Raw genomic sequence first — 23391 nt, 5'->3', positions numbered from 1 at the left:
AATAAATCAATAGTTGTTGAGGCTGTTGTTTGCGGTGATGAAAAATAAGTAAATGTGGCGGATTTTAGAAAAGTCGGATTGCGTGATAGATGCAATGAGTATGCGGGTGAACGAGTTGAGAGAGTCTTCAGCTAGCGTTACTTGGCAATGCGTCAGACTATGCGATCATGCTGCAACCATGCACAACAAGTCATTTTCCAATGCAAATGCGATGCTCCTAAGTCTAGGACACATGTGTTGAATGCAAAAGTGTCCATAGAGCTTATGTCTAAGTCTCTACTCTTGTCCTATGCGATGATGCAAGATGCATAAAGGCAAGGTGACTGCACACAATCATATCCTATCTCTAGGATGCATGCGATGCGTTGATAGCAAACAGTTCTTATTCCTAAGCTTCTATCTCTTGATTATGCGTTCTAATCTGACTCTCCCGAGCCTAGATTCTAACCTGACTTTCCCAAGCCTAGATCCTATCCTTAAACTACCCTCCCGAGTATCTCTAATGGATGAATGAAGCATACATAATACAAGATAATCGCATAGAATGAAGATTCCCAATTATGCTAGCTAAATACTTCTCAACCCATTCAATAGATTTACTCATGCGTAAATAGCAGAGAGTGAACAGATATAGAGAAAAAAAATTCCATTCGTATAAATGAGTTGAGTACAAAATAACAATGGAAGATAAAGGTAGAGAGCCTGGTAACAATTCCTTGCTGACCGAGGCTTTTACACTGTCAATCTCTACTCGGTTCAAAAGATATTCCTGCTTCCGCAGGCATCGGCCCTCTCTCTATCCTTGAAACTTCCCACGCTCTCCCAAGCTTACCGGAACGATCTATCAGCATAACCTTATTCTCTCGCGTCCGCCTTAAAGTAAAAGAAAATCTAAGAATTAGGCTAAACTGTCAACAGAACTGTGAACTCGTCGAACTGGTTAACCCCTTTTCTGAAGGATGCCTCTGGTATTTATAGAGCTTCGGGGTGAAGGCAGCTTCTCTCTTATGATTGCTCGGATGGGATGGCTTTAATTCCCTGACCGATGCGCCAAATATTTTTTACCGAAAAGCTGAATGTACTTGTTATTGTTTGCGGCTGTCAGCTTAATTCAGATTTCCCCGTCATCATCTTTTTGTCCCAGCGTGATTAATTGTGCCTTTCACCCAGATGTGCTCATCAAGTTGCGCTGACCAGGATGAGGCAATCCTTCTTAAGCAAATGTTTGCAAACACAATCACCACAAAGCCTTGCAGTAATGCTGCGCTCGACCAATGATTTCCTATGATCGCAATTTCCGCCTTGCATCAACGGATATTCTGCATAAAAACACAAAAATTCACTATTTCTATGTGATAATCGCATGCGACCGTAATATTATGAATTTGATGCTTTTTGGACGCAATTTAACATGTTTTATCAATGCAAGCCAACATTTTTTAAGAACTTAACACTATGATAACATACATTTCTGCCTATTATCACATTTTCAAATTTAAACAATGCTTGTCCTCAAGCATAAGCTAAAGATTTCCTTTAGCTAGTTGACCGCAATGTTCTTTTCCTAGTTTTCTCAAGGATACTCCGTTCAAATCCTATATACCAAAATTTCCTTAAGTCTTATTCAAGTCTCCTCTTAAAACATTTCTAAGACCTAGGGACCGCAAGCTTAACCTTCAAAAATACTTTACTAACTTCCTGGACATCGCATGATTTATTTCAAAAAGAAAACTTTTCCACCAGGGTGTCGATTGATTTTTTTATCCTTGCATATTTCTTGACTTTATTGTATTTATTATTATTATTATTTTTCTTCTGACCTTGCGCTGATCCAAGTGCATTGCCTTCGTTTTGGCTTGCCCCCACGTGTGTCATACATACATCCAACTACGAGCAATGCGCTCTTCCTCAGACTAAACTCATACCTACTTGGCAGCGGAGTTGCGGTCATTTATTTATGTGTTGATCCTAGTGACTTACTTTCGTTTTGGCTTGCTCCCACGTGTGTCATGCGGACATCCAACTATGGGTAAGTGCCCTTCACAACTTAACTCTTATCAACATGGGTTTCCCATTGCGTTGACAGTGGAGTTGTTATTCTAATTTTTTGTTTTCAAAATATTAAGGTCGAAAATAAATACCTCACCCCAAATTTAAAATGCGGCAATGTCCTCATTATCAAAAGATTGAAATAAGTCATGTGATGTTCTTAGAAAGCTTCGTAAAGAGAGTTTGAAAGAAAGCTAACAAACCCCTAACTTCTAGAAATATTTCACGAGGTGACTATCTTAAAGTTAAGTTGACTCTAGTATATACGAAAGAAATAGAAGTATGTTTTTCATCATTGAAATCATAATTGGTAAAGAGACAGCATGCGGTAACTCACTAAATTTATCAATATTAAATGATTGCGGTAATCAAAGAGGATGTGGTGATAGAACTTTTAAAACTAAAATGTGATGCGATAGTGCGAAATTTGAAAAAAATGAAGGAAGAATACAATCCGAAAATTTGCACTGTCGCCCGCATTGTGTATTGACGCATCCTTCTTTGCGGCGATCTATTTTCTTTGGATTGCGGTGATGGAATAAGATGAGTTGCTTATTCATGAAACACCTCCGCAATCCTGTGCCTCGATCGTTTGCATAGAAAAAATTGAGAGGGTCAACTTATTTTAAACAAAATCATTTAACGCAATCGTTTAGTACGATCGTGACTTTTTTTTTTTAGATGAAGTAGTAATAAGTAAAATGCAGATAGATAAATAATGATTAAAGAGTTGAAGAAATGAGAGTTCAGGAACCAAACAAAGGATACTCCAGAAGACTTGCGCCCCAAATGATGTTACTTGCTAGTGCAGGGGCCATTTCATTTTTTCTCTATTCTGGGTTTTTCAGATCCACAGAGGTCTTTTCTGGCTGAAAATCACCTCTGCAATATGCCTTAATTCGCTATCCATTAACCTTAAATGTGCGGCTTCCATCCTCAGTGATCAGCTCCACTGCACCATGTTGGAATATTTCTTTAATGATGAAGGGTCCGGACCAGCACGATTTTAATTTTTCAGGGAAAAGTCGTAGTCGTGAATTGAATAATAAGACCCTTTGCCCGACTTGGAGGTTCTTACCGCATATGTGTTTTTTGTGCCAGCGCTTTGTGTGCTCCTTGTAAATTTTTGCATTCTCATATGCGTTAATCCTCCATCCTTCTAGCTTGACCAGTTGAAGTTTTCTGGCTTCTCTTGCTTTCTTCAGATCAAGGTTTAATTTCTTCACCGGCCACAATGCCTTGTATTCCAGCTTCAGAGGAAAATGACACGCCTTACCAAATACCAACGCATATGGTGGCATACCTATAGGTGTTTTAAATGTAGTCCGGTATGCCAAAATGCATCGTCGAGCTTTGTTGCCCAATCTGTTCGTGAAGGCCTTACTACCTTCTCTAGTATCAGCTTAATCTCTCGATTGGACACCTCGGTCTGACCATTCATCTGCGGATAGTATGCGGTGGACACTTTGTGGAGAATGTTATATTTTCGCAGCAGCTCCTTAACAGTATGATTGACAAAGTGAGACCCCTCATCACTTATTATGGCACGTGGGGTGCCAAAACGAGTGAAAAATATTCTTCTTCAGGAAATGAGAGACTATCGCCGCATTGTTTGCGGTGTGCCACTGTCTCTACCCACTTGGATACATAGTCGACGGCTAATAAAACATACTGTTTACCATTTGAGGGAGGGAATGGTCCCATGAAATCAATACCTCACACGTTGAACAATTCAAGCTCCAAGATGGTGTTCATCGACATTGCATGTTTCCATGAAATGTTACCTGTGCGTTGACACCAATCACACTTCCTGGCGTAGTCAGGTGCATCCTTAAACAATGTTGGCCAAGAGAATCCTCTCTATAAAACCTTAGCTGCGGTGTGCTGTCCTCCAAAGTGCCCACCATATGGTGAGTCATGGCATTGTGATAATATGCGTTGTTGAGCAGCATTTGGTACGCATAGTCACAGAATCTTGTCTGCCCCCTTTTTATATAGATTCAGCTCGTCCCAGAAATATGATCTGCATTCGTGCTTGAGCTTCCTCTGTTGGTGGTAGGAATAATCCTCTGGAAATTTTTTGCAAACCAAATAGTTGACTATGTCAGCGTACCATGGCAGTTCTTCAATGTGAAATAGCTGCTCATCTGGGTTTTCCAATCTAGACAAGTGATCTGCGGTCAACCTCAGGATTTTCCAATCTGGACAAGTGATTTGCAACTTGGTTCTCCGTTCCCCTTGCGATCAATTATTTCTATGTCACATTCTTGAAGGAGAAGAACCCATCTGAATGCATTGCGGTAATTGTCGTCAAAATCAAATTTTCTGTCAGCCTCCAACAACGCATTCAGTGGTCGTGTTATTTTTTAGAAGTCTTTGACAAAGCGTCTGTAGAATCCAGCATGCCCCAAGAAACTTCGTACAGCCTTCACGCTTATTGGAGGTAGAAGTTTTTCAATTGCTTCGATTATTGCTTTATCCAACTCCAACCCGTCCCGGGACACCTTGTGCCTCAACACTATGCCCTCCTTTACCATGAAATGGCATTTTTTCCAATTGAGCACTAGATTCGTCTCTTCGCATCTCTTCAGTATCTTCTCCAGGATATACCCTGGGCCTTTTCACTTACCCGTACCTAACGCTCGTATGCCTTTTGAACGTTTTGAGTGGCATTTTATACTGGGACTAGAGAACATTCCTCCACCAGGAAAAATCTTAAGTCATCGATGATCAGAACTATATTGATTGTGTTTTTTCAGGTGATGTAATTATCGCCAGTTAATTTGTCGGCAACGAGCATGTTGAAAAATGCTTAAAGATACAATTTATTTATACTAGTAATCCATCCATTACCCATTTTGGAAAAACCAATAGATTTAACAAAATAATTGAATGCACCCTATGTCACATCTATTTTGCAATGATGTTTCAGTGAGCCAGGGTGATGCATTAATAACATGTGATGGATTGATAAGACTATTGTGGTTTAACACTTAGTTTTATCTAGTCGAACCCAAGTGAAAATTCAACCAGAGTCCCAGTGTGTCTAGGGTCGAATGCAGGGATTGCTTGGTAACGTGCGGTGAAACTAAAGATATGATCGTAGTGCAAATTAAAATGTTCAAAATGGTTGAGTGAATTAGCTATTTTAAATCTAATTATTATGCAATGAAAATTGTGTCTAAATGAAGCAGTGTGAATTTAATGACAAATATATGATGAAAGGGTTAAGAAGAATTATCATTAACACTTCTTAAACAACTAAGTGGATTATGCGATCAAGCGATGCACTCAATGTTACGTTCATCACTTCTCGATGTATCTACCCACATTATCTTATTTCTAAGATGCATACGATGAGTGCAATGTGCATAGGATATACTTATCTCTAATATATATATATATATATATATATATTATGACATCCAAATCTAAGGTCTTTCAAACTTAGATTAAATTTACTTAGAACAATCTCTCAATTGATTCAAGCAAGTCATATAAGCATGCATAAGACAAGTTGATCGCCTGATCTTCTTGTTGTTTAGTAGTGTCAGCTGCACACTTCTCAACCCATTTGGCAATTTAATTATGCATGATATTGATGGAAATGATGGATAAAAGATAAGATGAACATGTATTCATATTGCAAAGTCTGAATTTTTCAATAAAGAAAGTACAATGCAAATACACAAAGGAAAAGAAAAGAGTATAGAATCAAGCTGTGGTCTGTAATTCCTTGCTCCCTATGGCTCGTTTGATGACTGCTTCACTTAGAACATTAAACAGTGGTATCCTTCTTCCTCTCTCACAACAATCTTAAGCTCTCACTAGGGAATTTCTATGGAAATACAGGAAGGTTTTTTAGCAGAGTTTCCTCTTAGAATTTTCTCATCTCCCACTATTACTCTTTTTGTATGAAAACTTCATGGGTATTTCTAGGCATTCGAGGATGCTTTTCTTCTTTATTTTTATCTTACTTTTCTCATGATTGCATTGATGGGGCTCATTAAATTCCATATCCTATCGCGCCATCTATAACGTGTCAGGGGTTAATTGAATCTTCACAAGGTTCTCTTATCGGCTACCAATGCAGTTTGTGATTTGACTCCCATCGCCTACGTCATGTCAAGCTTCATCGCTTATAGTAATGCGATCATCCGCTTTTTTAGTAGGTCGTTTGGCTTATGCGATCGTGCGTTCATTTGGTTGTGCTAAAGGGTATTCTGCATAAAGATAGCAATATTAGTCCGAAATTTAAATATGTTAGATATTAAGAGAGTGTGATCGCATACTCTATTTTTTGTATAAATTCTTAGGTAAAGAATGTCAAAACTTCATTCCTTTCTCTTATTTTTCACATAGAACAAATACAATAACTTGAATTTCTTACAAGTTATCAAATGGTAAAAGCCACTGTAGAGTGATTAGGTACCCTTTCACTAAAATGATACCATCTCGACCAATATACAGAACAACTCCTTGTTCCTATAAATATTAGTCACCATTGTTCGGTCCAAATGAGCCAACTGTAGAAAAAAATTGATTGGGGCAAAAACTAAAGCAATCCTATCCATTTCTAGAGTTTGAGTAAAGAGTCATGCAAATGTCATCTGTAGGGGGACACAAGCAAAGATGCCTCGAGGCTGAGCATGAAAATTTAGTACAAACTAATGAGAGAGACCGTGGGATATGTTGACACACATCTCGCTCCTACTTACTATAAATACTCTCTCCATTCACCATGATATTGACCTATACAAAAACCACCTGTGGGGGGACACAAGCAAAGGTGCCTAGAGGCCAAGTATAGGTCTCACGGTGTGAACTATGAGGGAAAAACGTGAAAAGAGAAAATGAAGTATCATATACCCCATTTTCCTCCTACTGAGTGTTTTACCTAGGGTTAATTTAACTTAGAAAAATAGGGCTAATTATTTTTACTAAGTGATTATTTAAGTTTGCCCAAAAGTAACACTTACTTTGGATAGTTAACAATTTTTATTAATGTTCATTAAACATTTTAACAAATTTTAATCAACAATCGCATGCTTGTAGGAAATTGTTATTTCAAGATGTAATTCAATGAGCCTCAAAGAAACAAACTATTATTTCCAGATCTAGAACAGGAGTGGAATGTAGAAGTTTAGCTCTTGCCTCTTTAGAGTTAATATGATTACATTCGCTATTCACAGATCTTCATGTTCGATAATGGCAACCTCCAACTCTATGGTGTGACAATCTTAGTGTGATACACTTAAGTGAAAATCCAATTCTTCATTCTCGTCAAAAAAAATGTTGAAATTGACATTTATTTTGTCCAATACATTGTTCAACAAAAGAAAATCAGAATACAACATCTTCCAGCTAGTGCTCAGATCATAGATGTCTTCTCAAAACCGTTATCACCTACGTCATTTCATCCATTAAGAGACAAGCTCAATATCTGTTCTTCACAACACATGGGCTTGAGGGGGGTATTAAGAGAGCTCATTGAAGCTAATCTGTTTTAATGTTTTTCATTATGTATTTTATATTATTTTCAACTGATTAATTAGTTGTGACTGTTAATCATTTATTAATATTGTTTATTTCTTTTCACATTGTGCCATCTATATAAGGCCATTGTGTTGATCACTATATCAATTATATAGTTTGAATTTATTTGTGGTCATCCCTGTTGTTTAGAAACTCTTTAAGTTGGTATTTTTACCAACTCACTCCAACTTTCCCTTCTTCTAATGTTTTCAATAGCTCCACCCATCGATCACAATTGGTGACTACCATTGCCATACTCCGGGAACCAACTCAAGACTTCGACAACCACTTTTGATCGTAACTTTGGTGACGGACTCCTATGACCACCTTCACGTGACAAACTCAAACAACTACCTTCATACGACCAATTTTAGGCTTCGACAGCTACCACCGACTACACAAATATAACTTTTGATAATCAACTTTAACGTCCACCTTCACGTGACCAACATTGAGCTCCGACAACCATCTTTGACGACTAATTCCAATACCACCTTCATGCGAACAACTTTGAGTTGTGACAACTATCTCTAACTACAAACTCCAATGAAAACCATATTCGATGATTAACTTCGACGACCACCTTCGCGCAACAAACTCCGACAACTAATTTTGGACTCCGACAACCACCTCTGATAACAAACTCTGATGACCAACTCCAATATCACCTTCAATATGACCAATTCTATGCTTCGACAACCACCTACGACTACAAACTCCGGCAAAAATCATCTTTGATAATCAATTTCGACAGCCACCTTCGACTATTATAAAACCAATGACTGTTAAAATATGTTATAGGTTGTTGATTATATAAATAATAGTCTTTTGTTTATGTTATGTGCAATATTTATATGTAGAAAATTATAAAAAAATAATTTTATTTAATTGAATTCACGTACCAAACAATGTTAAGAATATTTGGAAAAATATGTATGTACTTGAAAAGTATGTGACAAATAATAAAAAAAAAACAAAAAAAAATCATGAAGTGGAGATTTTTTTCCTAGAACATATTTGACAAAAATTAGTGAAGAATGAAGATTTGTTCTTCGATGATCCTTCAAATTTGGAAGAATTGAAAATGAAATTGTTGAAGAAATGTGGTGACATTTTATTGACTACTAAGATGATGAGGAAAATTCAATTACAAAAAATTCATGACGAAAGATGAAAAAAAAGAAGAAGATAATGATGATTAAATTCATGAAGAAACATTAAGAATCAAAAGTTTTTGTTTCTCTTTGATTTCCCATTTTTTTTTAACCATATTACTTTAAAAAATGTAGTAAGTTAATTGTTGTTTATTAAAAAATGAAAGAAAGAAAAATTTTAAAAAATAAAAGAAAAAAAATTGCAATCCATGTTTTATTCAAACAAAGATGGGTAAAGTTTCAAAACAAAAATAGTAATCATAAAAGCATATTATTTAGAATTCAAAAATACCCTCAACTTATGAACCCAACTCTGCACTCCAAACATAAACATATAAATTTCAAACATCATATCTTCAGTGCCCCAAACAGTCCTAAAGACATAAGAAACAGATCAATTAATTGTTTGGCATGAAAAAAAAGATTTAAAATTTATGTGGATATAACTGGAAATATTAGAATTTTTTTTTCAAGGTAAATGAATCAAACTGTAATAAACTTCGTTAAGGAAGAATAAGGAGTAACATTTATATGGAATAATCACTCCATTATTTGCAAGTTGAAACTTTATCATTAGAAAAGTTTACTTTGTATCATTTTATCTCCAAGCAAGCATGTTTGTGTATTCATGAATTTATCTCTGGAGTAAAACAGAGCCCATTTTAATATGACTAAAAAACAAAAAAGAAAACATAGCTGGATACTATAATAAAATGGTAATTTAATTACATCACCTGAAAAAACACAATCAGTACAGTTCTGATCGTCGATGACTTAAGGTTTGTCCTGGTAGTGGAATGTTCTCTAGTCCTAGTGCAAAATTCCACTCGAAACGTTCAGGAGGCATACGAGCCTTTGGTATGGGCAAAAGAAAAGGCATGAGCGTATATATTGGCAAGCTCTTCTAAGTCTTGGCCAAAAAGCATGAGCCCATGCTCAGTGCCTATAAGATCATGAAGTCCCTACAGGGAATGTTCGGACAACCGTTCACTCAACTCAGGCATGACGCTCTTAAATTCATCTTCAATGCCCAGATGCAAGAGGGTGCCTCTGTTCAAGAACACATTCTTAACATGATGGTCTATTTTAATGTTGCTGAGATGAATGGGTCGGTCATTGATGAGACCATTCATGTTAGTTTCATCCTAGAAACTTTTCCTGAAAGACTCCTATAGTTTTATAACGATGCTGTTATGAACAGGATTGACTACAACCTGACTACTTTGCTCAATGAGCTGCGGACTATCCAATCCTTGACAGAAGACAAGGAATAGAAGGGTGAGGCAAATGTTGCCTCGTACTCCAAAATGTTCTTTACAGGTTCGACCTTTGGAACTATGTCTGAGCTTTCCTCTTCCAACACCAAAAATTGGAAGAAGAGGAAAAGTGGAAAGAGGAAAGCTAACCCACCAGCTTTCTATCCAAAAGGGAAAGAAGGCCATGTTGCAAACAAAATTTGTTTCCATTGAAACTAAGAGAGATATTGGAGAAGAAATTGTCCCAAGAACTTCGAGGAAAAGAATAAGGCCAAACAAGGTAAATACGATTTACATGTATTGGAAACTTGCTTAGTGAAGAATGATTATTCAACTTAAATAATAGATTCAGGCGCCACTAACCATATTTGTTCTTTATTGTAGGGGATTAGTTCCTGGCGGCAACTAGAGGTTGGGGAGATGATGATGCATGCTGGAACTGGGTACGTCGTCTGAGCTACAGTAGTGGGGGGACTTCAACTTTTCTTACATAAATCATATATTTTATTAGATAATGTATATATGGTTCCAGGCTTGAAAAGGAACATGATTTCTGTAAAATGTTTGCTTGAACAGAACTACTCTTTATCTTTTAATGTAAATAGATGTTTGTTTAAGAAAAAAATGGAGTATATCTTTGTTCTGTAAATCTCGAAGATAATCTTTATGTACTAAGACCGTTAGCAATAAAAGCTCTCCTAAATACTGAACTATTTAAAACTCCAGTAACTCAGAATAAAAGATTGAAAATTTCTCGTAAAGAAAATGTCCATCTTTGGCACCTAAGATTAGGAAACATAAATCTCAATTGGATTGAGAGACTGGTCAAGAATGGACTTTTAAGTGAGTTAGAAAAAAAATTATTTACCTGTGTGTGAGTTATGCCTTGAAGGCAAAATGACTAAAAGATCTTTTACTGGAAAAAGTCATAAGGTCAAAGAACCCTTAGAACTTGTACATTCAGACCTCTACAGTCCGATGAATGTTACAGCAAGAAGAGGATTTGAAATCACTTTCACTGATGATTATTCCATATATGAGTATGTTTATTTAATGCAACATAAGTTTGAAGCTCTTGAAAAGTTCAAGGAGTACAAGTCTGAAGTTGAAAATACATTAAATAAAACAATTAAAACACTTCGTTCTAATCAAGGTGGAGAGTATATGGATCTAAAATTTCAAGGCTATTTGATAGAACGTGAAATTGTATCCCAACTCTCGAAACCTGGTACTCCTTAGCAACATGGTGTATAAAAATGGAGAAATCAAATCCTGTCGGACATGGTTCGGTCTATAATGAGTTATGCTTCCTTATCTGACTCATTTTGGGGTTATGCACTACAGACTGCAACTTACATTTTGAACTGTGTTTCATCCAAAAGTATTACTGGAACATCTTTGGAATTATGGAATAATCATAAAGGTAGTTTATGTGATTTCAGGATCTGGGGTTGCCTAGCACATGTGCTTGAGGAAAGTTCTACGAAATTGGAATCTCGTTCAAAATTGTGCCCATTTGTAGGTTACCGTAAAGGAAAGAGAGGTGGTTACTTCTACGATCCTAATATAATAAAGTATTTGTGTTGATAAATGCTACCTTCTTAGAAGAGGACCACATAAGGGAGCATAAGCCTCATAGTAAGTTAATGTTAAATTAACTATCCAGTGAAACTATTGAACCTTCAACAAGATTTGTTGAAGAGCCCAATACCTCAACAAAAGTTGTTGAAGTTGATTCATTTAGTAGGTCAAATCCACCTTAAACGTTGAGGGACCCTCAACATAGTGGAAGGGTTACGAACCTGCTTATTTGTTACATGGGTTTAATAGAACCCTAGCTATGTAACAGACGAAGATGTTGGGGATTCATTGTCTTACAAGAAGAAAATAGAGGATGTTGACAAATATGAATGGAACAAAGCTATGAATCTCGAAATGGAGTTATGTACTTTAATTTAGTTAGGGAACTTGTAGATCAACCTGATGGGGTCAGACTTATAGGTTGCAAATGGATCTACAAATAAAAATGGGGTGCTGATGGGAAGGTGTAAATCTTCAAGGCTAGATTTGTGGAAAAAGGTTATACTCAAGTTGAGGGAGTCGACTATGGGGATACTCTCTCATCTATTTTCATGTTGAAGTCTATCTGGATACTCCTATCCATTGCCTCATATTATGACTATAAGATTTGGCAAATGGACGTCAAGACTACTTTTCTGAATGACAATCTTGAGGAGACCATATATATGGAGTAGCATTAGGAATTCATAACCCAAGGTTAAGAGCAAAAGGTTTGCAGGCTTAATCAGTCTATTTATGGGTTGAAACAAACTTCTCAATCATGGAATATAAGATTTGATATTACGATCAAACTTTATGCCTTTGATTAGAATGTTGATGAACCTTGTGTTTATAAAAGAATCATCAATAGTTCAGTAGCTTTTCTTGTTTTGTATGTAGACGATATTCTACTTATTGAGAATGATATAGGTCTACTGACTCAAATTAAAAATTAGCTAGCAACCCAATTCCAAATGAAAGATTTGGGACAAACTCAATTTGTCTTGGGCATTCAGGTCTTTAAAGATTGAAAGAACAAAACACTCACCTTGTCTCAGGCATCACACATTGCCAAGGTGCTTGTCAAATTTTTTATGCATAACTCCAAGAGAGACTTGCTCCCTTTCAGGCATGAAGTTATTTTATCCAAGGAACAATGTCCAAATACACCTCAAGAAGTTGAGGAAATGAGACGGATCCTCTATGGATCGACAGTTGGTAGCCTGATGTATGTGATGTTATGTACTAGACCTGATATCTACTGTTCACTGGGAACAGTCAGTAGATATCAGTCTAATCCAGGATTTGATCATCGGACCGCCGTTAAGAATATCCTCAAGTATCTTCGAAGAACGAGAGACTATATGCTCGTGTATGGTTTTAAGGATTTGATCTTTACAGAATACATGGATTTTGATTTTCAGATTGATAAGACTTTCAGGAAATTCACATCAAGATCAGTGTTCACTCTTAACGGAGGGGTAGTAGTCTGAAGGAGCACCATACAAGGGTGCATTGTTGACTTCACTATGGACGTTGAGTAAATTAAGCTGTGTGGCTCCAGAAGTTCCTGACTTATCTTGAAGTGGTTCCAGACATGTCTAAACCCATCATCCTTTATTGTGATAATAGTGGTGCTATGGTTAATTCTTGAGAGCCTAGGGTTCACAAACACGGGAAGCACATAGAACGGAAGTATTATCTCATTCAAGAGACTGTGCATTGAGGGGACGTGATCATCATGCAGATGGCTTTGGTGCACAACATTGCTAATTTACAAAGGCCCTCACGACTTTGTTAATAGTGAATGTAAGTGACACTACGAATGATCTGATCCTGATCCTGATCATTCATGTAGAGACATGTGAATATGAGTGTTCTATATAAATTGTTTGTACATTACAATTACAAACTACACGACTCACGAGATTTAAGGAATCAATCCAACAATCTCTCACTTGTCCTAAAGCTAGTGGGTGTACATCATAAAGTCATACTAATACAAAAGTACACAAAAGAAGAAACTAGGTCATAAAACACACCAAGTACAAAATCTCCCACTTGCCTTAGACTAGATGTGGCATGTCCTGTAGACCCATACTCTATAGGTGACCCTCAAACACCTGTCGTAAGGGTCTTTGTAAATTGATTAGTAACGTTTTAGATTGACTAACAAGCTTAACATTTTAGATGGCCCTTTGTTAAATAGCTTAACATTTTCTTATAAGTGTAACTCTTTGTTTTAGATTCTAGAGTTCTGCCGCAATGAGCCAACAGTAAGGAAAAATCGATTTGGGCAAAAACTAAAGCAACCCTATCCATTTCTGGAGTTTGAGTAAAGAGTCATGCAAACTCCATCCGTAGGGGGACACAAGCAAAGGTGCCCCGAGGTCGAGCATGAAAATTTACAACAAACTAATGAGAGAGACTGTGGAATGTGTTGACACGCGTCTCGCTCCTAGTTACTATAAACACTCTCCCCATTCACGTTGATATTGACCTATACAAATACCACCCGTAGGGGGACACAAGCAAAGGTATCTCGAGGTCAAGTATAGATCTCACAATGTGAACTATGAGGGAAAAACATAAAAAGGAAAAATGAAGTATCATATACCCTATTTTCCTCCCACTAAGTGTTTTATCTAGGGTTAATTTAACTTAGAAAAATACGGTTAATTATTTTGACTAAGTGATTGTTTAAGTTCGCCCAAAAGTAACACTTACATTGGATAGTTAAAAATTTTGATTAATGTTTGATAACGGGCAGAAATGCACGTTATTACAGTGCTAAGTTATAAAACAATGCAGGTTTGCGTTGAAAAAAATATACAAGATTACATCCAAAAAGCATTAACTTCACAATATTACGGTCACATGCATCCATCGCATTAAAACAGTTAACTTATGTGTTTTTGTGCAGAATATGCGTTAACGCAACATGAAAAATGCAATCCAAAGAAATCAACGACTAAGCGCATCAAAAGATTGCATTACCGCAAGGCTATGCTGTCATATTCGCTCGCAAATATCTGCTCAAGAAGGTTGCCGCATAGAGCCAGCGCAACTTGGTGGGTGCATCCAGGTGAAAAGCGTAATAAATCACGATGGGACAGAAAGCTAATGATGGTGGATTCCGAATTAAGTTGACAAGCCGTTAACGAACTACTGTAACAAGTACACTCAACTTTTCGGTGACAAATATTCGACACATCAGACAGAGAATTAACGTCATCTCATCAGTACAATCATAAGAGAGAAGAATTCTTTCACGCCGAAGCTCTATAAATACCGAAGGCAACCTTCAGTGAAGGAGTTCGGACAGTTAGATAATTTTCTCCATAGTTAGTAGTAGCCTTGTTCTTAGTTTTTCTTTTATTTAGAAGGCGGAAACGAGGGAAGTGAGATTGTACTCAGAGATTGTTCCGATGAACTTGGAAGAGTGCCAGAAGTGTCAAAATCAGAGAGAGGGCCAACTCCTATGGAAGCAGGAACATCTTTTGAGCAGAATAGAGTTAATAGTGTAGAACCCTCAGGAAGCAAGGAATTGCTACGGGGCTCTCTATCCTTATCTTCCATTTTAATTTTGTACTCTAAACTTATCTATAGAAATGGAATTTACTTCTTTATATCTTTTCACTCTCTGTTTATTACGCATGAGTAGCTAAATCTGTCGTATGGGTTAAGAAGCACTTAGCTAGCATAACTCGGGATCTTCGATCTATGAGATTATCTTGTATTATGTATGCGTCATTCGTCCATTAGAGATACTCGGAAGGGTAGTCTAAGGATAGAATCTAGGCTTAGAAAAGTCAGGTTAGAATCTAGGCTCGGGAGAGTCAGATTAGAAATACATAATCAATAGATAGAAGCTTAGGAATAAGTAATGTTTGCTATTAACGCATCACATGCATCCGAGAGATAGGTTATTATTGTATGTGGTCACCTTGTCTTTTGTGCATCTTGCATCATCGCATAGGCAAGAAGTAGAGACTTAGGAATAAGCTCTATGGACATTATCGCATTCATCGCATGCGTCCTAGAATTAGGAGTTACCGCATTTGCATTGGAAAATGATTTGCTGTAGCATGTGTATAGCATGATCGCATAGTTTGAATGCATTCTCAGGAAACGCTAGCTAAAGACCTTCTCAACCCGTTCCTTCGTATACTCAGTGTATCTGCCGTATATTCAATCTTTTCTTAAATTCGTCTCATACTTTTTACACCGCAAATAATAACCCAAAAACTCTTTGATTTAGGTTACCGCAATGTCATCTTAAAAATTATTACCGTATATTGTTTTCCTTTGTCCCTGAGTTCGACCTTGGACTTACCAGAAAACTCAGCAGGATTTATACTTGGGTTCTACTTAGAAAACTTGTTCCAAACCACATTTCCCATCATCGCAATTTCCTTTCATTATATCACCGTATAAAATAACGCATCAAGTTTTTAGCCCCGTTGTCGGGGACTTCGGCAATTTAGTGTGCTAACGGTAATTTTTCTGATTTCTTTGTAGCTTTCAATCTCTGGTGAATTACGACCCAGAGATTGAAAGAACGTTTCAACAAAGATTGAGAGACAACCGCCAACAACAAGACAGAACTCCAAAAATGGCGGAACAACCGGAAGAAAGAGCCGCAAACGCAAACAATATAATGGCCAACCCCATCCTTCTGGCGAATGACCACAATAGACCCATTCGGGACTATGCGTTGCCTAACCTATATGACTTCTCCCCAGGAATCATGAGGTCAGCGCTAGATGGATCGAGGTTTGAAATGAAACAGATTATGCTGTAGATGATCCAGATTGCTGGACAGTTTGAAGGGAGGCGTGGTGAAGACCCCCACGCCCACCTTCAGAGCTTTATTGAGATCTGTAACACTTTTGTGTTCCCAAATATCTTGCCCGAGGAGGTTCGGCTCACATTGTTCCCATTTTCTTTATGCGATCAAGCAAGAAAATGGGCTTATTCTCTCGAACTAGGAGAGATAACTTCTTGGGAACAAGTCGTGGAAAAGTTCATGAAGAAATATTTCCCTTCAATGGAGAACGCAAGAAGAAGGAAGTTAATTACGAATTTTGAACAGGAAACTGATGAATTCCTCAGTGAGGCTTGGGCGAGGTTTAAGAGGTTGGTAAGAGACTGCCCACATAACGACTTACCAGACTACTTACAGATGGAGATTTTTTTACCAAGGATTAACCCCTACATCGCAGACCGTTGCCAATGCGGCAGCAGTTGGAGGTCAACTGGATAAAACTTATGAGAAGGCCAAGAATATCCTTGATCGCATCTCAAAAAATCACGAGGACTGAAGAGAAAGCGGTCTAAGATTAAGAATTAGAGACAATGACGCGAACAATGGGGCCATCGCATCCCTTCAGAACCAAATGATTGCGATGATGAGTTTGATACAAGGCATCGAAATTAACAGCACGGGAGCGAAAAAAGGGCAGGTCAACGCAATTGCTCAAACGACCGCAAGTTGTGTCATCTATGGAGATGCACATCCGATGGAAAAATGCCCAGGAAACCCCAATCAGTATGCTTCATAAAGAATAATTCCTATTCCGATACGTACAACCCCGGGTGGAGAAACCACCCCAATTTCGCATGGAAAAATCAACAACAAAGCTTTCAACCAACGACGCAAAAAAAAGGGCCACCCGAATTTTTTCCACGAACCAACGGTCCAACGCATAACCAAGCCAACAATTTGCAGGCACCGCAATCTTCATCCTTAGAGAGCTTGCTGAAGCAGTACATTGAGAAGAACGAATCAGTGCTTCAGAGTCAAGCAACGTCCATCTGAAAATCTCGAATTTCAGCTAGGACAGATAGCGAGTAAACACAAAAACAGACCGCAAGGAGCGTTGCCAAGCTCAACTGAGCTCCACCGCAACGTTGGGGGTATGGGGAAGGAACAATGCTTAGCAGTCTTCTTGCTAAGAGAAACAATGACCGCGGAAGGAAGGGAGGAACCCATCGCAACCAACTTGAATGCGGTAACCACCGAGGACCCGTTGACTCATAATTCAGAAGAGCCCGAGAAGAGGAACCCAGAAGTTGCGTCTACCTTTAACCTCTAGAACGCAAGATAGAAGAAGTCCAGCTACCACCATTCCCCCAAAGATTGATAAAGAAATAGAATGATGAAGAAAAGATCGTGACATTAGTAGTAATGCAAAATGATATGATCCCACCAAAAATTTGCGACCCAGGAATCTTCACGATACCATGCTCTATTAAAGGGGTCTACAGTGGCCAAGCACTCTGCGATCTTGGGGCGAGTATAAATGTAATGCCGCTATTAATCTTCAAACGATTGAATATGGGAAAACTCACGCCCACAACGGAGACTCTCTTAATTGCAGACAGATCCCGAATACATCCCGAGGGAGAGTTGAAAGATGCCGCAATCTCAATTGACAAATTCATATTGCCAGCAGACTTCATCATTTTGGATTATAAGGCGGATGAAGATGTGCCCATCATATTGGGACGACCATTCCTCTCGATCGGTCATGCTCAAATTGATGTGCGTAAGGGGGAAATTGTGATGAACATTAAGGGGAAAGGCTCCGAATTAAGGCAGTCAAGATTCTGGAAGATCGAGAAAAGAAGAAAAAGCCACCGTGGACGTGAAAAGTCCAGCTTGAAATAAGCAGTCCCTGAGTTACTATGCGACTCAACCTCATCAGGGATGCAATCCTTTTGAATATCCTTTTTGTTTTGTATCAATGCTTCATGAACTCTCTTGCTGTCATCTGTTATCGCATACTTGTTTATTGCTTAAAAAAAAGAGAAAAAATAATAATGCGATCATGTTGAATGATCATGGTAAACGATTTTGCTAACTCTGTTTTTTTTTATGACTATTTGACCCTCTCAATGTTTTCTTTACAATCGAGGTAAACAATTGCGGAGGTGTTACACGAAGATGCAACTACTTAATTTCATCACTACAATCCAAAGAAAGTAGAATGCCACAAGGCAGGATGCGTCAACAAATAATACGAGCGACAATGCAAATTTGGTGGTTGTATCTTTCCTTGACTTTATTCTAAATTTTTCACTATCGCATCGCATTTTAATTTTGAAAATTTTATCACCGCATCCTCTTTGGTTACCACAATCATTTAACATTGATCAATTTAGTAAGTCACCGCATGATTTCTCTTTGCCAATTATGATTTCAATGATGAAATGCATGCTTCTATTTTTTCGTATACACTAGAGTCAACTTAATTTTAGGACAGTCACTTCATGAAATATTTCTAGAAGTTAGTGGTCTGCTAGCTTTCTTTCAAACTGGCCCTTTACAAAACTTCCTAAGAACATCGCATGACTTCTTTCAATCTTTTGGCAATGAGGACATTGCCGCATTTTAAATTTGGGGGTGCAGTATTCATTTTCGACCTTGCTATTTTTAGCCTTGCTTATAAAAAAAAAAATCATAATGTTGCGATCGGATCGTACTCGTAGTTGGATGTCCGCATGACACCTGTGGGGGCAAGCCAAAACGAAGGTAGGAATCGTGATCAACGCATAAATAAATGACTGCAACTCTACTGCCAAATGGGCATGAGTTTAGTCTGGGAAAGAGCGCCTTGTTCGTAGTTGGATGTTCGCATGATACACGTGGGGGCAAGCCAAAACGAAGGCAAGGCACTTGATCAGTGCAAGATCAGAAAAAAAAAAATAATGTCTAAAATACGCAAGGATAAAAAAAAATAATCATTTAACACCCCTGTAAAAAAGTTTTTTGAAAAAATCATGCGATGTCCTAGAATCTAGTAAAGTCTTTTTGAAGGTTAAGCTTACAGTCCCTAAATTTTAGAAATATTTTAAGAAGGGACCTGGATAAAAATTAAGTAAACTTTGGTGTATAGGATTTGAATAAGGCATCCTTGACAAATCTAGGAAAAGAGATTGCGGTCGACTTTCTAAAGAAAATCTTTAGCTTATGCTTGAGGACAAGCATTGTTTAAATTTAGAAGTGTGATAACGAGCAAAAATGCACGTTATTACAGTGCTAAGTTATAAAACAATGCAGGTTTGGTTGATAAAAAATATATAAGATTACGTCAAAAAGCATTAAGTTCATAATATTGCGGTTGCATGTGTCCATTGTATTAAAACAGTTAACTTATGTATTTTTGTGCAGAATATGCGTTGATGCAAGGCGAAAAATGCAATCCAAAGAAATCAATGGCCGAGCGCATCAAAAGATTGCGTTACCACAAGGCTATACGGTCATGTGCGCTCGAAAATATCTACTCAAGAAGGTTACCGCATAGAGCCGGCACAACTTGGTGGGCGCATCTAGGTGAAAAGTGTAATAAATCACGATGGGACAGAAAGCTGATGACAGTCGATTCCGAATTAAGTTGACAAGCCGTTAACAAACTACTGTAGTAAGTACACTCAACTGTTCGGTGACAAATATTCGGTGCATCAGACAAAGAATTAATGCCATCCCATCAGTACAATCATAAGAGAGAAGAAGCCTTTTACCCCGTAGCTCTATAAATACCGAAGGCAACCTTCAGTGAAGGAGTTCAAACAGTTAGATAATTTTCTCCATAGTCAGTAGTAGCCTTGTTCTTAGTTTTTCTTTTATTTAGAAGGCAGAAGCGAGGGAAGTGAGATTGTACTGAGAGATCATTCTGGTGAACTTGGAAGAGTGTTGGAAGCGTCGAAATGAGAGAGAGGGCCAACTCTTGTGAAAGTAGAAACATCTTTTGAGCAGAATAGAGTTAAGAGTGTAAAAGCCTCGGGAAGCAAGGAATTGCTGCCAGGCTCTCTATCCTTATCTTCCATTGTCATTTTGTACTCTGAACTTATCTACAGAAATGGAATTTACTTCTTTATATCTGTTCACTCTATGTTTATTACGCATGAGTAGCTAAATCTGTCAAATGGGTTGAGAAGCACTTAGCTAGCATAACTGGGGATCTCCATTCTATGCGATTATCTTGTATTATGTATGTGTCATTCGTCCATTAAAGATACTTGGGAGGGTAGTCTAGGGATAAAATCTAGGCTTGGAAAATTCAGATTAGAATCTAGGCTCGGAAGAGTCAGATTAGAAACGCATAATCAAGAGATAGGAGCTTAGAAATAAACACTCTTTGCTATTAACGCATCACATGCATCCTAGAGATAGGTTATGATTGTATGCGGTAACCTTGTCTTTGTGTGCATCTTGCATCATGGCATAGGCAAGAAGTAGAGACTTAGAAATAAGCTCTATGAACATTATCGCATGCGTCCTAGAATTAGGAGTTACCGCATTTTCATTGAAAAATGATTTGTTGTCGCACGAGTGTAGCATGATCGCATAGTTTGAACGCATTCTCGGAAAATGCTAGCTCAAGACCTTCTCAACCTGTTCCTCCGCATACTCAGTGTATTTGCCGCATAATCAATCTTTTCTCAAATCCGCCACATACTTTTTACACCGCAAACAACAACCCAACAACTCTTTGATTTATTGGTTACCGCAAAGTCATCTTAAAAATTATTACCACATATTGTTTTCCTTAGTCTCGGAGTTTGACCCTGGACTTACTAAAAAACTTAGCAGGATTTATACATTGGTTCTACTGACAAAACTTGTTGCACAATGCATTTCCCATCATCGCAATTTCCTTTTATTATATCACCGCATAAAATAATGCATCAATGTCCATTAAACATTTTAACTAATTTTAATCAACAATTGCATGCTTGTAAAAATTTGTTATTTTAGGATCTAATTCAGTGGGCCTCAAAGAAACAAACTGTTATTTCCAGATCTAGTACAGAAGTAGAACATAGAAGCTTAGCTCTTGCCTCTTTAGAGTTAATATAGTTTCATTCACTATTCACAAATCTTCATGTTCGATTATGGCAACCTCCAACTCTATGGTGTGACATTGAAGAGAGCTCATTGAAGCTAATCTGTTACAATGTTTTTCATTATGTATTTACATTATTTTCAATTGATTAGTTAGTTGTGAAGTTTGTTAATCATTTGATGATATTGTTTATTTCTTTTCTTAGTGTACCATCTATATAAGGTCATTGTATTGATCACTTTATCAATTATATCTTTTGAATTTATTTGTGGTCATCCTTGTTGTTTAGAATCTCTTTAAGTTGGTATATTTTACCAACTCACTCTAACTCCCCCTTATTCCAATGTTTTCAATAGCTCCACTCATTGGTCACTATTGTTGACTACCGTTGCCATACTCCAGGAACCAACTCTGGACTCCAGCAACCACTTTCGATGACAACTTTGGTGACAGACTCCTATGACCACCTTCACACGACCAACTTAGACAACCACCTTTGTGCGACCAATTTTAGGCTTCGACAACTACCACTGACTAGGCAAACATAACCTTTGATAATCAACTTTAACGACCACCTTCACATGACCAACATTGAGCTTTGACAATCATCTTCGATTACTAATTCCAATACCACCTTCATGCGAACAACTTTGGGCTTTGACAACTATCTCCAACTACAAACTCCAGTGAAAACCATCTTTGAGGATCAACTTCGACAACCACCTTCGCGCGACCAACTCCAACAACTAATTTTGGGCTCTGACAACCACCTCCGACAACAAACTCCAGCGACCAACTCCAACACCACCTTCAATGTGACAAATTCCATGCTTCGACAACTAACTACGATTACAAATTCCGGCGAAAATCATTTTTGATAATCAATTTCGACAACCACCTTCAACTATTATAAAACTGATGACTGTTAAAATAGTTGTAGGTTGTTGATTATATAAATAATAGTCTTTTGTTTGTGTTAAGTGCAATATTTATATGTAGAAAATTATAAACTATAATTTTATTTAATTGAATTCACGTATCAAATAATGGTAAGAATATTTGGAAAAATATGTATGTACTTGAAAAGTATGTGAGAAATAATAAAAAAAATAAAAAATAAAAAACAAAAACAAAACAAAATCATGTAGTGGAGTATTTTCCTAGAACATATTTGGCAAGAATTAGTGAAGAATGAAGATTTGTTCTTTGACGTTCCTTCAAATTTGGAAGAATTGAAAGTGAAATTGTTGAAGAAATGTGGAGATATTTTATTGACTACTAAGATGATGAGGAAAATTCAATTACAAAAAATCATGACAAGAAGAAGAAGAAAAAGAAGAAGATAATGATGATTAAATTCATGAAGAAACATTAAGAATCAAAAGTTTTTGTTTCTCTTTGATTTCCCATTTTATTTAACCATATTACTTTAAAAAATATAATGGATTAATTGTTGTTTATTAAAAAAAAATAAAATAGAAAGAAATAAAAACTTTTAAAAAATAAAAGATAAAAATTGCAATCCATATTTTATTCAAACAAAGATGGGTAAAGTTTCAAAATAAAAATAGTAATCATAAAAGCATATTATTTAGAGTTCAAAAATACCCTAATTTATGAACTCAACTCTTGCACCCCAATATAAACATATAAATTTCAGACATCATATCTTAATTCAGTGTCCCAAACAGTCTTGAAGAGACGAGAAACAGATCAATTAATTGTTTGGCATGAAAAAACATTTAAAATTATGTGGTTATAACTAGAAACATCAGAATTTGTTTTCAAGGTAAATGAATCAAACTGTAATAAATTTCGTTAAGGAAGAATAAGGAGTAACATTTATATGGAATAAGTACTCAATTATTTGCAAGTTGAAACTTTATCATTAGAAAAGTTTACTTTGTATCATTTTATCTCCAAGCAAACATGTTTGTGTATTCATGAATTTATCTCTAGAGTAAAACAGAGCCCATTTTAATATGA

At 37.1% G+C, this 23391-nt stretch overlaps 1 non-coding gene across 1 annotated transcript; it reads right to left on the bottom strand.

The window, feature by feature from the left end:
* Positions 1–16616: 16616 nt before the first annotated feature.
* On the bottom strand, positions 16617–16723 carry LOC120084330 (small nucleolar RNA R71). Its single transcript, XR_005483690.1, has one exon. It is a non-coding gene; the product is annotated as a small nucleolar RNA R71 (small nucleolar RNA).
* Positions 16724–23391: the final 6668 nt, after the last annotated feature.

Source organism: Benincasa hispida, chromosome 8, assembly GCF_027475165.1.
Source record: "Benincasa hispida cultivar pf3 chromosome 8, pf3_genome.v1.1, whole genome shotgun sequence".
NCBI lineage: Eukaryota > Viridiplantae > Streptophyta > Magnoliopsida > Cucurbitales > Cucurbitaceae > Benincasa > Benincasa hispida.
This window is presented reverse-complemented; position numbering and strand designations above follow the sequence as displayed.